This window comes from Lissotriton vulgaris, unplaced genomic scaffold (assembly GCF_964263255.1).
Source record: "Lissotriton vulgaris unplaced genomic scaffold, aLisVul1.2 SCAFFOLD_1014, whole genome shotgun sequence".
NCBI classification, from domain to species: domain Eukaryota; kingdom Metazoa; phylum Chordata; class Amphibia; order Caudata; family Salamandridae; genus Lissotriton; species Lissotriton vulgaris.
The window spans coordinates 741,989-755,852 of record NW_028253762.1 but is presented as its reverse complement, the minus strand read 5'-3'; the positions used below and the strand labels follow the sequence as shown (position 1 = coordinate 755,852).

Below are 13,864 nucleotides of genomic sequence, written 5' to 3'. Positions count from 1 at the left end.
TCATTGAGACCGTTAATATCACTTGTTAATTTGAATATCCAACGTAGTTCCATTTCAAATAGAAAGGTGGCAATATCACTGATGTGTGAGGGTATGTAAGGCTGTTCAAGAACTGTCCAACACATTTCATCTGGTTTCTGTTTCTGTTCCAAGAAATGGTTGGTCAGGCGTGTAGCCTGTTTCTTGCAGCGGATAGTGCTCTTGTGTTCCATTATGCGCTGTTATTTTTTTTCGTATGGTCATCCCTACATAACGCTTTTGGCATGGGCAAGTGATCAAATAGATCACTCTCTCGCTGTTGCAGTTGGCATGTTTGGCACTTCTGGCACTTCTGGTGGAGAAGTGTGGCTCAGGGGTTAGAGGCGGCAGACCCGGAAGCTGAGATCGGTCCTGGACCAGGGTTCAATTCCCTGCCTCGGCGGGTCTTGGGCTCAAAAATTCCACGGACTCGATAATTCTCGTTCCTGTGCCTACTCGACTCACGGGTTCACACTCTGCAACTCTGGGCAATAGCTTGCTTAATCTCCACTACGGCCCCTCGCGGCGGGATGCCTGGCTTTCACCTTGTGGATACCCTGCTGGGGTTATCTCACAGGGGAATACCAGGACGGGTTCCCAAGGCAAGCGCCTTGATGCCTTCGGGTGATACGTGCGCTATATAAATCGCAATACATACATACTTCTCGTCCATGGAGGAAGTGCAATGTCAACTTCAGTCGTGTGTTTTGTTTGCAGGTATGCAGAACAAGAGCCACACAGGTAATGTCCATAAATCACTATTTTTGTGTGGACTCTTTTTTTTGGTGTAATCCATTCTTTGTTTCCAACCTTGAAAAACACACATATTCAGTTTTCCAGACGCACGGATTTTTGTTATTACATTTTGACAAGACATGGCCTAGGGTGTATTATAGGCAACTTCGAAAAGTAAATTACCATGCAAGCCCTGCCTACACAATAACATTTTTGGCTTCATTTCATTGACTTATAACCCTAAATTTATTTCTTAAGCAAGTAACACAGACTTGCCATAAGATGAATATTCACGCATTGTGTGCGCTATTAATAACTTGGGTAAAAAAGACATGTAAAAGGCTGTTTTTCAGTCTTTGCCACGTTTCTAACATGCAGTCCTCCTATTGGTTCTTTTCTCACAAAACTCGGTAAATAAATACCAGTTGTCTGAATCTTCAAATAAGAACCTCACAGTAAAATGTCAATTCCTGGTAAAAACTATAAAGACTATAATCCTAAAATGAGGGGTTTGAGAAGTGGAAGCATGATCGCAGCAAACCGAGGCAGAACAATTCAGGATTAGGGCTTCATAATTATTATTTTAGAAGACTTTAGTGAGACGTGTCCTTAGCCTACGTTTTAGACCATGTGAAAAATGTACTGTATATTTACTGAGTGGAATTTGAGCACGCAATGTGGCCCATGATGTGCTTTATTTAAAATGTACACCAACTTTACTCTTATGCAGGGGTTTCCGTTCACAGTAGTCAATGACCACTTGTAGCCCACTACATCTGAGAGCCTGGGAATCTTTTTATTTCACTGAAAGTCATTAATATTCAACTGTGTCTGGAAATACAGCTGTGAAGTTGCTTGGGGGCGTCTCTGAAACCGTAGGGTATATTTAGTTATTTCTTTTGGTTTGTTTTGGATTAATCTTGCTGCGCTGTGCTGGTAGAATTGCCAGTATTGCCATTTGTTGCACTGTTCTGCACAACAGGTAACACTGCCATTGCTGCAGTGCTATGCATGGTGGATCAAGCGAATACTGGCTCTGTCACTCTGTTTCTACAGGTAATGCTGGACTTTTCACCCTACGTTCTGTGTCTGCTGGTGGTTATGTTCTTGTCACTCTGTTTTTGTGCTGCTATGTACTGGGAGTACTTCTGTTCTTAACTGGTACAGACATTACTGCCTGTGGTTTGTTGTTTGCATACGCCTGGTGCAAAGCTACAGTGGTATAACATTTGTAGATTACAGAATGAAATGAGGTGCTGTAAATACAGCACAATAGCCTTTTGAACTCTAGAGTTCGAGTGCTAAACCTCTGTTCAGCTAGAGCCATGTTTTTTATTTAAGAAAGGTCCGGGGCAATAAATGTACACAAGTACATTGTTTTTAATTTGTTTCTTTCAGTGTAATTTAAAAAACCTTGCATCCGAATGATTAATCTTCCTAATTGTGCCTCCTTTTCATTGGTTGTTCCCTCCCATGGAGCAGCACCCCAGTACCTATAGCCTTTCACTTGTCCCTTTTTAGGTCTTGCAGACCTGCGTTGCAGCGCATGGGCGCTGCTCGCTCTGCAAGACCTCTTGTGATGAAGGACATTTCAGAAAGGGACTTGAAGCCCCGCCCCTAATTTTTATTGGAAGGCGTAATCGTTTATGGTAAACGGTGGCCTTCCATTGAAAATGAGGATTCTTTGTTGCATCTGGACTGGATCGCCTGCTTCACTGCTGTTATGAAGCAATTTTTTATCTCAAGGAGGCGTGTTATATAAACAAGCCTGTTGATATCCAGTCCAGATGGGCCTTCTCAAAAGGAGCCAGGGCGCGAGCATCATGGCCGGGCAGCACCAGCATTGTGTGGCTGTTTATTTTTCTTATGGAAGATGCATAGGGGCTTTCATTCCGCCCAGTCACTGAGCGCGAGCCGGAGGGGTTGCTGCATCGCTGAGTGGCGTTTCCAGTGCCTTGAAGACCCTACCGTCTGGTTGCCTTGTTTTGGGACTTGCTGGAATACACGGAGCTTGGACTCATAGAGGCGGCTGTAAATACATAGACTAAGTGCTATTGCTTACGACGCAGCAGTTCATGACTTGTCCCACGGCTCCCGGAGTATTTACAACGTGAGGACCCCGGACTGCCGCATTGGCCCTATGATACGGTCTAGTGCTCACAATGCTGGGTCACTTCCACCGTGTCTGTAATGCAGGAGTCACCGACCTCTTTCAACACTCTTAAGAAGCACTTTAGTGCTCACAACTCATGGACGCTTCCATGATAACCATCATTTAGGGGTATCTGCAGCATCTCAAGAAATTGAGGAAGCACTTAGGTGCTGAGAAAATGGACGGATTCCTGTCCTGTTTCATTTTTTTTTTTTTTTAACGTATAAAGTACTTCACATCGCAGACGAAACTGGACTGTACCAAATCCAAGACTCCTATGAAACCTTCAGGTACCCACGTTCAATGGCGCTTTAAAATGCTTCAATACTCAGTGTAGAACCCACTAGCCTGTCCAATGGTTCATATCATTTTTTCAGTGTTTACAATGAAGGGCCCAGTGCGGCATCTCGCCATTCCTTTGAAACACTTTAGTGTTCACAGTATCTAAACATGTCTTATTTGTAAACTGCAAATCTACCTGAAAGATGGTGGGGTGCAGGTAAGGTTGCACTGGCCTATGGGGCAATCTGGCAGAGCCCGAAAATCTGGTCTGAAAGTCAATGTGTGGGCCCTTTATTTAAGCATTTGTGTATCTGTTTCTGGTAAGATGTGCAAGATTTTACTGTTGATGTCCATGATAGTACTGCAAGCATTGTCCTAAGCAAGTACAAATGCATACAGTTTTCCATAATTTGCAAAGCACCTTTACAGCAGGTCTTTAGAAATTCAAAACTGGCCTCATTTGCAAATATAGGCCCCTATTGTTGCTGTCCGGTCGCTAATGATAGTGACCAGATCTTGAGAATCAAAAAACAAGACATTTTGCAAAAATAGAGGAAGGACTACAATTTGACATCATCCATGCTGCGCAGAATGACCACTCTTATCAAAATAGGAACACAGAAGAAGCACTAAGAAAATAAAATGTAATTTCTAAAACCAGCAGCAGATCTGTTAATTAAATAGCTTCCATTTAACAGCTGCTAACTTGCACAACTTTAGAACACCCAATAAGTCCTTCTCACTGGTTTCAGTCGACACCCTTTAACAAGCATTTGCAATGCAATAGGTCTTGTATGTACGTAAGTTTAAGCTATTGGCATTGTAAATGACAATGCTTTTATTTATGTATTAAAGAAAAATATAAATAAAAGGCATTGCTATTTACAATGCCAATAGCTCAAACTGTGTTAATGCGAGACCTATTGCAATGCAAATGCTTGTGAACAAGTGTAAAAGGGACTACTTTTTCCTTTGTCCTAGAGCTTTGCACAAGCCTGCTTGATCTTTGTAGTTGCTCAGAGCTCCAACTTCCGTAAACAGGGCTGTAATTCTTTTTATCGCCTCACATTTGCTGTGTAAGCCGCCATTTCCACCGCTGACGCGTCTGTGTCATCCCAGAAAAGGGTGCACGTTGCCTGAAGGATGGTCTCCTCAGGAGTAGGGAATGTTTGAGCCGGGAGCCATGTTCTGCTCTTAGCTGGAAGCCAAGAAAGTGCAACAGTGCACGTAATGCAGTCGGAGCCGCCCCTGTGAGCAACGCACCAGTTTAGCATCCAAACAGAAAGAGGGAACAGGAACCAGGTTTACTCCTAGCATTCATATGGTTTAAAGAAACAATTTGTCTTTTTTATGTATTTTTTTTATATTTTAGAAGTCTTTTTATTGCAAAAACAAAAATGACAGAACAAACAGAAAATAATATAATACGGGGCAGTGCAGTTGCTATCTTTTGAAACAATCTTAGTGCAGAAATACAGCGGTTATCACAACGATCCCGGGGATCAACGCTGCGGTCACGTGTTATATCCATTAGAACATAAGCAAAATATTACTCATCATCCTGTATTGCGGAAAGTGGGGGATCGTCGCTGAAAGGTGTACATATCATCCCTCTGTTCTCATTCCATTGGTCCCAGATTCTAGTCCATTTTTGTGGGCAGCCTCTGCCTTCGTATATGGCCATCTCTGCTTGCATGCACCAGTCCATATCAGACTCCCATTCACTGAACCGTGGCCTAGCTACCCCTTCCATGTCCTGGCTATGTTTCTCCATGCACCCAGGGAGACCCAGTGTTGCAGGGATTCTGCTTATACACAGAACTGTGCACAGAGACCCAGGACCTCAGTGAATTGTGGTGGCCCAAAAAACTCACCTCAGTACCTAGAATCCCTAACAGACTAGCATCAGTGTCTCATTAGCTCTTTGTCCTATAGCAAAGGTACCAATGACAACCCAGAACATGCGACTTAGGATACACTCAGGAATGGTGGGAATCAAGAACACTCTTTCGTGTTATTCTCATACCAGTCCAAAACATGGGTAAAAAGAGACCCAATAAAGTTTAAAATGTTTATTTTGGGGGCCTGGCTTGGCGGCAACGAAGATGGCCACCTAAGGGGAGAGCTCCGCCAGAGCTGAGCCCAAAACCCATCAAATCCGTCCTGAGACAGGCTACACCCAAATATCGTGTGGTGCGGAGGAGACGAGCAGACAGTGCCCGCAGCACGCATCGGCGTCTGACCCTACGGAGCACTGGGAAACCCTTGGAGGCGGCCTAGTAGACATCAAAGGCGGACTCGGGACTCATTCCCAGCTGCTTGCGCAACTACCCTGCGCCGCGGCTTATTGAACTATGGAGGTGGTGAGAAAAGGCCCCGGAATCAGCGCCCCGCGTCTCCATCCCGAACGCCCAGTGGAGATCTCATTGCTGCCCGGGGTGCACGCGCGGATATCGGGGGTGGCAATGTTGCGGCTGCAGCAGGGCCTGGGACTGCTGCTGATTATCGGGTGAGTGCCCGCCGTGCAGGGGCCCGCTTACGTGTCCTCTAGCGCGAGGCCCGCTAACTCAGGCTCCCTAACAGTCCAACTACTCCTTAGGGACCACCTACCCTCCCGCATCAACGCGAACACCTGCCCGTTCGAGGTCAGGGGGACCGCATTTCCGGTGGCAGGGAGGGTAGCTGGAAGGCGGAGAGCTGTGGGGGCTGGAGACAGGAGAGTCTCCTTAGCCACTCAACCGAGTGAGGGCAACCCGGAGGCAGATGCGGAGCTGGGAGCAACAGGACTGGAGCAAGATCGCGCCCTGGACATCGAGGTGGCTTAAACTTGAGTTCAACCCAGAGGTCGACGGGGCCTCCAGTACTGCGCAGGGCTGACCTGGTCCGCGGCGGTGGACCACGGCGTGGGAGAGCGGAGGCAGGCATATTCAGTGGGAGCGACTTGCACATTGATTGGTAAAAACAGGGGGGAACCCCTGAAGCACGAGGGACAGCGGACACCGAGGAGCGGAGCGGGAATCCTGATGACGGCGGACTAGCATTTACAGGAGCGCGACTATTGAGTGGAAGACGTCGGCCACAGGCGGTGCTGAACCAGGCCCTAACTAAAGCTCTGGGACCACTGAGTGCGGTGGAACGGAGTACTGCGACTGCTGAAATAAAGCCCATGGGTATTGCAACAGTCCAGACAAACAAATTGGACATATATGTGGTCCCAAAACCACTCCCGCAAGAAAAAGAAACCGCAGTGGACCAAACTGTGGCACCTGAGCTTCATTAGCGTCAATAATGGTGGCCTGCCAAGGATTGGGGACCAAGCTGGAGACGAAAATCGACAAGATGTCCATCGAAATGAATCTCCTGCGGGCGGACCTGAACAAAACATCCGACAAATCTAGATCCAACGAAACTGACAACCGGAAGATCCAATCTTCTGCCAAGAAGCTTGAGAAGAGAGTCCGCGAACTGGTCCAACAACACGGTCAAGTGGCCCTGAAGCTCGAAGACCAAGAAGGGAGGGCCAGCAGCAACAACAGAAGGGTGGTAAGAGTTCCGAAGGGTTCAGAAAGGCCAAATATGGACTTCTTCCTCGAAGACTTGATCCTTAACCGTCTGAAACCGAAGCGGCTCTCGTCCATGTTCACGATTGAAAGGGCACATCGAGCGCCAATCCCCAGGCCTAATCCTGGTGCGCCCCTGAGGACCATAATTGCTCAAATCCTTAATTGCAGGGACCGGGATGCCATCTTGCAGGCCGCCAGGCAACAGGGAGACTTGGACTTCGAAAACGCAATGGTCAGATTCTTCCCAGATTTTACGCTCAACATGCAACGGGATCAGCGCTCGTATGACGGGGTGAAAGCGACGCTACGGCAAAGAGGACTCAAGTATATGATGATCTTCCCGGCAAAGCCTAAAGTCATAGCTGACTGCAAATCCCTCTTCTTCGCCAAGCCATCGGAGGCACTGGATTGGCTGGACAGAGACACCGCACATGGATCGGCGACTGTCCCTAGCGACAACTGGAGAGAAACTCAGGCCAAGTCACCATGATATTCAGACGGGAGATCAGATATTGACCGGAGGAGTCTGCGCTTCTGGCGATCAAGGTCAAGCAGCCCTGGCGCAAGAGCCACACAGAAGCTAGGTGATCCACACTGACGGCTGCGGGCAGCACAAACACACATCGACAACATGTAATGTAATGTATAAACATTTCTTACGACCCTGGGGGAGGGGTGTTCCCGGTGCGGCACCATCCAAGCGAATACGGTGCTTTCCACGCCAATGGCCAACCTTGGGGGTACATTGAAGGCCACAGACAATGTTATACTTTGAATACCCGATCTGAACTGGCGGACTGGCCCCGCCGACTCTTCGCAGATAATGGGGCTTTCAGGCAAGGAGATGGAGAGGGTACGCACTACAATGAGACTTCTGGCATAATGTGGGTGCATAGACCTAACAAATTAGTTAGAGTCCGGGGACGGGCCTCCAGCGGCTGGAGTTAGTGCTAGCACATTTCCCCACCTAACTGTTGACGGGGGTCTTCTCTCTAGGGCGATAGGCACTCTGCTAGTTGGTGATGTGGGTCACTCTAAACCTACGTGGCAGGGTAGCAGGGTGGGAGGGGGCCGTGGGGTTCGAAGTGTGTTATGCACGACCTGTTTGTGGTTTTTGGGGGCGTGGGGGTTCATGTTGGTCATGCGGAAAACGTAATAAAGTGATTGAACTGTGTTACGAGGTGTACGGATTGCGCAAAGGAGTAACTTTAAACTATGAATACGAGGTGGGATAAAAGTCTTAAATCCTCAGTTGGAATGTCAATGGGCTAGGGGACAAGGTTAAGAGGGGTATTGTTCTTCAATACGTTAAATGCCATCTCCCAAATGTTGTCTTATTGCAGGAAACACACCTGGTTGGGAACAACTGCCATGCGCTTAGCAGATGGGGCTACAAAATGGTGACACATGCCAGCTTCACAAAAGGGTCTCTGGGTGTGAGCATTCTTATACGACGGTCCTTCCTGATAGTCATTGAATATACCTGGACCGATCCACTTGGACGCTTTGCGGTACTCTCGGGAAGATGGGAGGGGCGCTCACTCACCATAATGACTTTCTATATTCCACCAGGTCTCCGAACCCAATCATACCAAGAACTGGGTGTCAGGTAGATCAAGCACTCTTACCTGTGTTCTCACAATCTCTTACCTGTAAGGTGCTGGATCGGTTTTGGAGAGACGCTATGAGCCAAACTCCCAGAAACCCTACCTTTATTTTAACACTAGGGTGATGGATAGCAGTCAGGGAGAGAGGCCGGAATCTGACGCTATTATGTTCTTGTAGTCGACCTGCGACTTTATCCTTTTTTGTTTTTACTTTTAAAGCTCTTTCTACTTTGTTCTAATGTCAAGTCTTTAAGCTCCTACCTGCGATCTACTAGACTTGGCTTCGCGTCCTGGAAGTCGTCGTCTTTTGAGGTCTGGTTGAGGAGATGTTGTTCTTTTGCGTTCGAAGGTGGTTGAACTGTCCGCCCCCAGATCTTTGTCGAATGTAAGATTGTTCTGCATAAAACAACAGTATAAATCATTTGCACATTCCTTTAAATTTGTTAATACAACCTAATCAAAACTACCTTAAAATCTACTCACTTAACATTCTCCACTTGTTGCTCAAACGACTTCTCACTTTGGAATAAAGAATTTAGTAAACATTCTAAAACATCATGGTTTCTAAATAGCGCTGAAATTACTAAAACATCATAGTTTCTAGATGTCCAAGTTCCCTTTTTTAAAGAGTGTCCAAAAATTAGTCTTTTGCTAGCGTTGGGCGCCTTTCTCAAAAGAAGTGTTACTTAGCTCCTTCTTTTTGTTGAAAACAGATGCATGACGATTTTCAGAAAACCGAAAACTCTGGGCTGGATTCCGTTTCTGGGATCTCCGACTATTATTCCTCTGACGCGATGTTCCTCGGAGGCAACTGGAAGACTAAGCACCTTCTAGAATCCCGGGTGTCGCTTTTATAGTCCTGCCACACCCCGGGACGTCCTTGAAGCCGTACGCGTTAACTTTGCCCTCACGCTGTGTTGAACAACACACAGCGCGAGAGCATTTCACACGAACACGTGCAATTTCTAAACGCGTCTCTTTCTTTCTGTTTTGCCGATCTTGCCCATAATCTGCACAGAATGCCCAAATCATAGTACTAAGTTCTTTTCTAGAAACTTTAGTCGATGGCATGATCACTTCAGTTTAAAACCTGTGTTCTATCAGCAAATACGAAATGTAAATATTCAAACAAGCATTGGCAAGTTCTCAATAAAACACATATCACTGAATAAACAATTTACACGGACATAACTGGAGTGCTGGATGCACGGGACAGGGGTGGGTTTCATGAAAGGAGAAGGTCTTGGATTATTCCTTGTGGAGGGTTTAACTCTGGATTATTTAAATGGAAGGAGCAGCGACTGTGGAATCATGACACTGGGCAGGCTTTTCCTTTCCCTTCCTGAGGGGCAACTCCTACTAGGTGGGGACTTTAACATGGTAGTTTCGGGTAGGCTTTACAGACACCCGCCCGAGACATCCCTACACGGCACATGTGGCTTTCCAAACTCCTGGAAGCATTCGGCCTAACAGATTTGTGGCGTACACGTCATCTAGACCTCCAACACTATACATTCTTTTCTAGCCCACACCGCACCCTCTCCAGGATAGATCACATACTTATGCCTTTGCAACACGACACCGCCATTCAGGAGATAAAGTACCTAGTACAGGGCATATCGGACCACTCCCCCGTATGGGCAAAAAAGGTAGGCTGTATTGCGCCTATAAACCCCTGGCTTCTCCACAACCCAGAGACCAAAACTGATAACCCGCATGATTGGTCAGTACTTCCAGGAAAACAAAGGGACAGTAGAGTCCACTACCACTCTTTGGGAGGCGTTCAAAACGGTGCAGAGGGGTAACGCCCTCTCAGCCATAGCCGGGCAACGCAAAGAGAAAGAAAAACAAATGCTCACCATCGAGCGCGACCTATTTGAGAAGGCCGCACACGCAGATGGAGACTAGGTTGCTCTCCACCAGGTGCAGATCAAGGTGGCCGAATATAAGGAATTGGCGACTGAAGCCGCTAAAAACCTTGCGAGGACCAGGGACAGGCGGTTATATGACCAAGGGGATGAAGCGGGCAAAATGATAGCCTGGCTAGACAAAAAAGAGAGGACGCAAAGAGTGGTGGTGGAGATTAAAGACAGTACTGGCACCTTTTTAACGAAACCTCAGGAGATAGTCTGTGAGTTCGCCGCGCATTTTAAACGTGTTTACCATAGGGGATCAGAGCTCCCCGAGGAAGATTCTTCTGCGTTATTAGCAGACATCAGTCTACCAACCCTCTCGGATTCTGACCGAGAGGAACTGGAGGGTGCGCTCACGGAGGAGGAGCTGGCCACAGCCATCTGGGACCTCCAACCCGGCAAAGCACTGGGATCAAACGGTTTGCCTATTGAGCTATACAAGCTCAAACCCGATGGCCTTGCCCCATACCTGAAACGTATGTTTGAGGATAGCAAAGACGTGGGAATACTGCTGAGGGATCAACTCATTGCCACATTGGTGGCCATTCCGAAAGAGGGGAAACCCAGAAAGGTATGCGCCTCTTATATGCCAATCTCACTGTTAAACACCAAACCCAACAAGCATTAGAAATGCAATAGGTCTCGCAGCATTAGAGTTAGTGCTTTTAGAATTGTTAATGGTTTTTTTTGTAAATCTTTAGCATGAGGTTGAGGGTGAGTGAGGGTGAGGGGTTGAGGGTGAGTGAGGGTGAGGGTGAGGCTGAGGGGTTGAGGGTGAGTGAGGGTGAGGGGTTGAGGGTGAGTGAGGGTGAGGGGTTGAGGGTGAGTGAGGGGTTGAGGGTGAGTGAGGGTGAGTGAGGGGTTGAGGGTGAGTGAGGGTGAGTGAGGGTGAGTGAGGGTGAGTGAGGGTGAGTGAGGGTGAGTGAGGGTGAGTGAGGGTGAGTGAGGGTGAGTGAGGGTGAGGGTGAGTGAGGGAGGGAGGGTGAGTGAGGGAGGGTGAGGGAGGGAGGGTGAGTGAGGGTGGGTGAGGGAGGGTGAGTGAGGGTGGGTGAGGGTGGGTGAGGGTGAGTGAGGGTGAGTGAGGGTGAGTGAGGGTGAGTGAGGGTGAGTGAGGGTGAGTGAGGGTGAGTGAGGGTGAGTGAGGGTGAGTGAGGGTGAGTGAGGGTGAGTTAGGGTGAGGGGTTGAGGGTGGGTGAGGGTGGGTGAGGGTGAGGGGTTGAGGGTGAGTGAGGGTGAGGGTGAGGGGTTGAGGGTGAGGGGTTGAGGGTGAGGGGGTGAGGGGTTGAGGGTGAGGGGTTGAGGGTGAGGGGTTGAGGGTGAGGGTGAGGGGTTGAGGGTGAGGGGTTGAGGGTGAGGGGTTGAGGGTGAGTGAGGGTGAGGGGTTGAGGGTGAGTGAGGGTGAGGGGTTGAGGGTGAGTGAGGGTGAGGGGTTGAGGGTGAGTGAGGGTGAGGGGTTGAGGGTGAGTGAGGGTGAGGGGTTGAGGGTGAGTGAGGGTGAGGGGTTGAGGGTGAGAGGGTGAGTGAGGGTGAGGGGTTGAGGGTGAGGGGGTGAGGGGTTGAGGGTGAGTGAGGGTGAGTGAGGGTGAGTGAGGGTGAGTGAGGGTGAGTGAGGGTGAGTGAGGGTGAGTGAGGGTGAAGGGTTGAGGGTGAAGGGTTGAGGGTGAGTGAGGGTGAGGGGTTGAGGGTGAGGGGGTGAGGGGTTGAGGGTGAGTGAGGGTGAGTGAGGGTGAGTGAGGGTGAGTGAGGGTGAGTGAGGGTGAGTGAGGGTGAGTGAGGGTGAGTGAGGGTGAGTGAGGGTGAGTGAGGGTGAAGGGTTGAGGGTGAAGGGTTGAGGGTAAGTGAGGGTGAGTGAGTGAGGGTGAGGGGTTGAGGGTGAGTGAGGGTGAGGGGTTGAGGGTGAGTGAGGGTGAGGGGTTGAGGGTGAGGGGTTGAGGGTGAGTGAGGGTGAGGGGTTGAGGGTGAGGGGTTGAGGGTGAGTGAGGGTGAGGGGTTGAGGGTGAGGGGTTGAGGGTGAGTGAGGGTGAGGGGTTGAGGGTGAGGGGTTGAGGGTGAGTGAGGGTGAGGGGTTGAGGGTGAGAGGGTGAGTGAGGGTGAGGGGTTGAGGGTGAGAGGGTGAGGGGTTGAGGGTGAGTGAGGGTGAGGGTGGGTGAGGGTGGGGGGTTGAGGGTGAGTGAGGGTGAGTGAGGGTGAGTGAGGGTGAGTGAGGGTGAGTGAGGGTGAGTGAGGGTTCATTCAGCGGTGTAGACAATGTAGTGGCAGCAGGACATGACGTCCCTCTCCAGACTCTCGCATCAAGGCGCTCTATCAGAGTACAGACTTTCCTATCTTGAAGGGAAAAGTAAACTCGCACCAGAGTATTCCAATATAAAAATCCATAGCTTTAAAATCGGAGACCCTTCAAAGTATACGCACCTTATAGCTTGGCGGCGCGACAAATAATTTGTTTGTGCAGAAAGAAAAAGGTGTGTTATTGATAAAGATGTGGTTCCTCATTTAAAACCGCCGGGCTACCGTGGCAAATAATTCACACTCATCCCCCACAGCCCAGGTAAACCGACCCTGCTCATATTGAGCCCGCAATTCCACCCTGTTCATGAATGAGTAAGAATAAGGTGTAAGTAATGAAACGCTTACCCTGCTGCAGCCTGCCAAAGTGTCAACTCCGACAAAAGCCCTAGCATTCCTCCCTGCCCTGTTGCCAGGCCAACTCACAGTGAGGCAGGAAAGCGAGAGACTGGCTCTAATAACCCCCTTTGGAGGAGAGAGAGAGAAGGAGCTGGGAGGCGACAGCAGGGCGGAGCTCCTCTCGGCTTCTGTTAATGAAACTCCAGGAAATGAGTCAGTGCCTACTAACACATCCCTTCTATACAACTGGGCATCAAGTTACCGACCACCCACTCAAAACAGGAGTGCTCTGGGACAACGGCTGCAACTGCCTGGAAGAGTAAAAGGCGGAGAACGTGGTTGCGCCGAGTGCCAGGGCCCAGAGGAAGGGGCAGGTCGGAGCAGACGACTCGAGAGCACCAGAGAAAAGGCATAATGGCAGCCTCCATGGGAGGCGGGCACACTAGATTCAGCATGACCAACTGTCTAGTGGCCCCACGCCATCTGCTGCGCCGTCAGCCTGTCCCGATTCCAAGACGATCGCAAACTGCATTTTGGGGCTTGCAGTTTCGCTTTTACACTTGCAAGCCTGGACTCAACATCCCATCATGCAAAGTGCTGGAGGTTAAAAACGTCAAGCATGCCTTTAGGCGTCTAGGACATGAGAGCAACTACAGAACACAATCAGAGGTCCCGTCCAACGACAGTATTCAAGGCGACCGTTTTTGTTGAGTGTGCTTTGAAACAGACTTTAATCGCTTGCGCGTCCTTTCTATAAAAGCTTCATTTCAGAGTATAATGAAAACATGCACTTTGTGCTGCGCAGCGTCCTTAGCACTAGAAACTGCATACAGTACTTGATAGACAACTATTGGCAAACGTATCTACTCAAATATGGCGACTGTCTATGCCTACGTGAAAAGCCTAACCGTTTTAATGGGGCCGATTCAAAACCACCTAAAAGTAAAAGAAAGTCTCGGAAGATGTGTA

General features: G+C 48.9%; 1 protein-coding gene across 1 annotated transcript in view; it reads left to right on the top strand.

Annotated features, from left to right (window-relative positions):
* Nucleotides 1-13,864, top strand: part of LOC147660776 (G patch domain-containing protein 3-like) — a 106,043-nt gene that overhangs the window by 45,603 nt on the left and 46,576 nt on the right. The gene's annotated exons all lie outside the window — the stretch shown is intronic.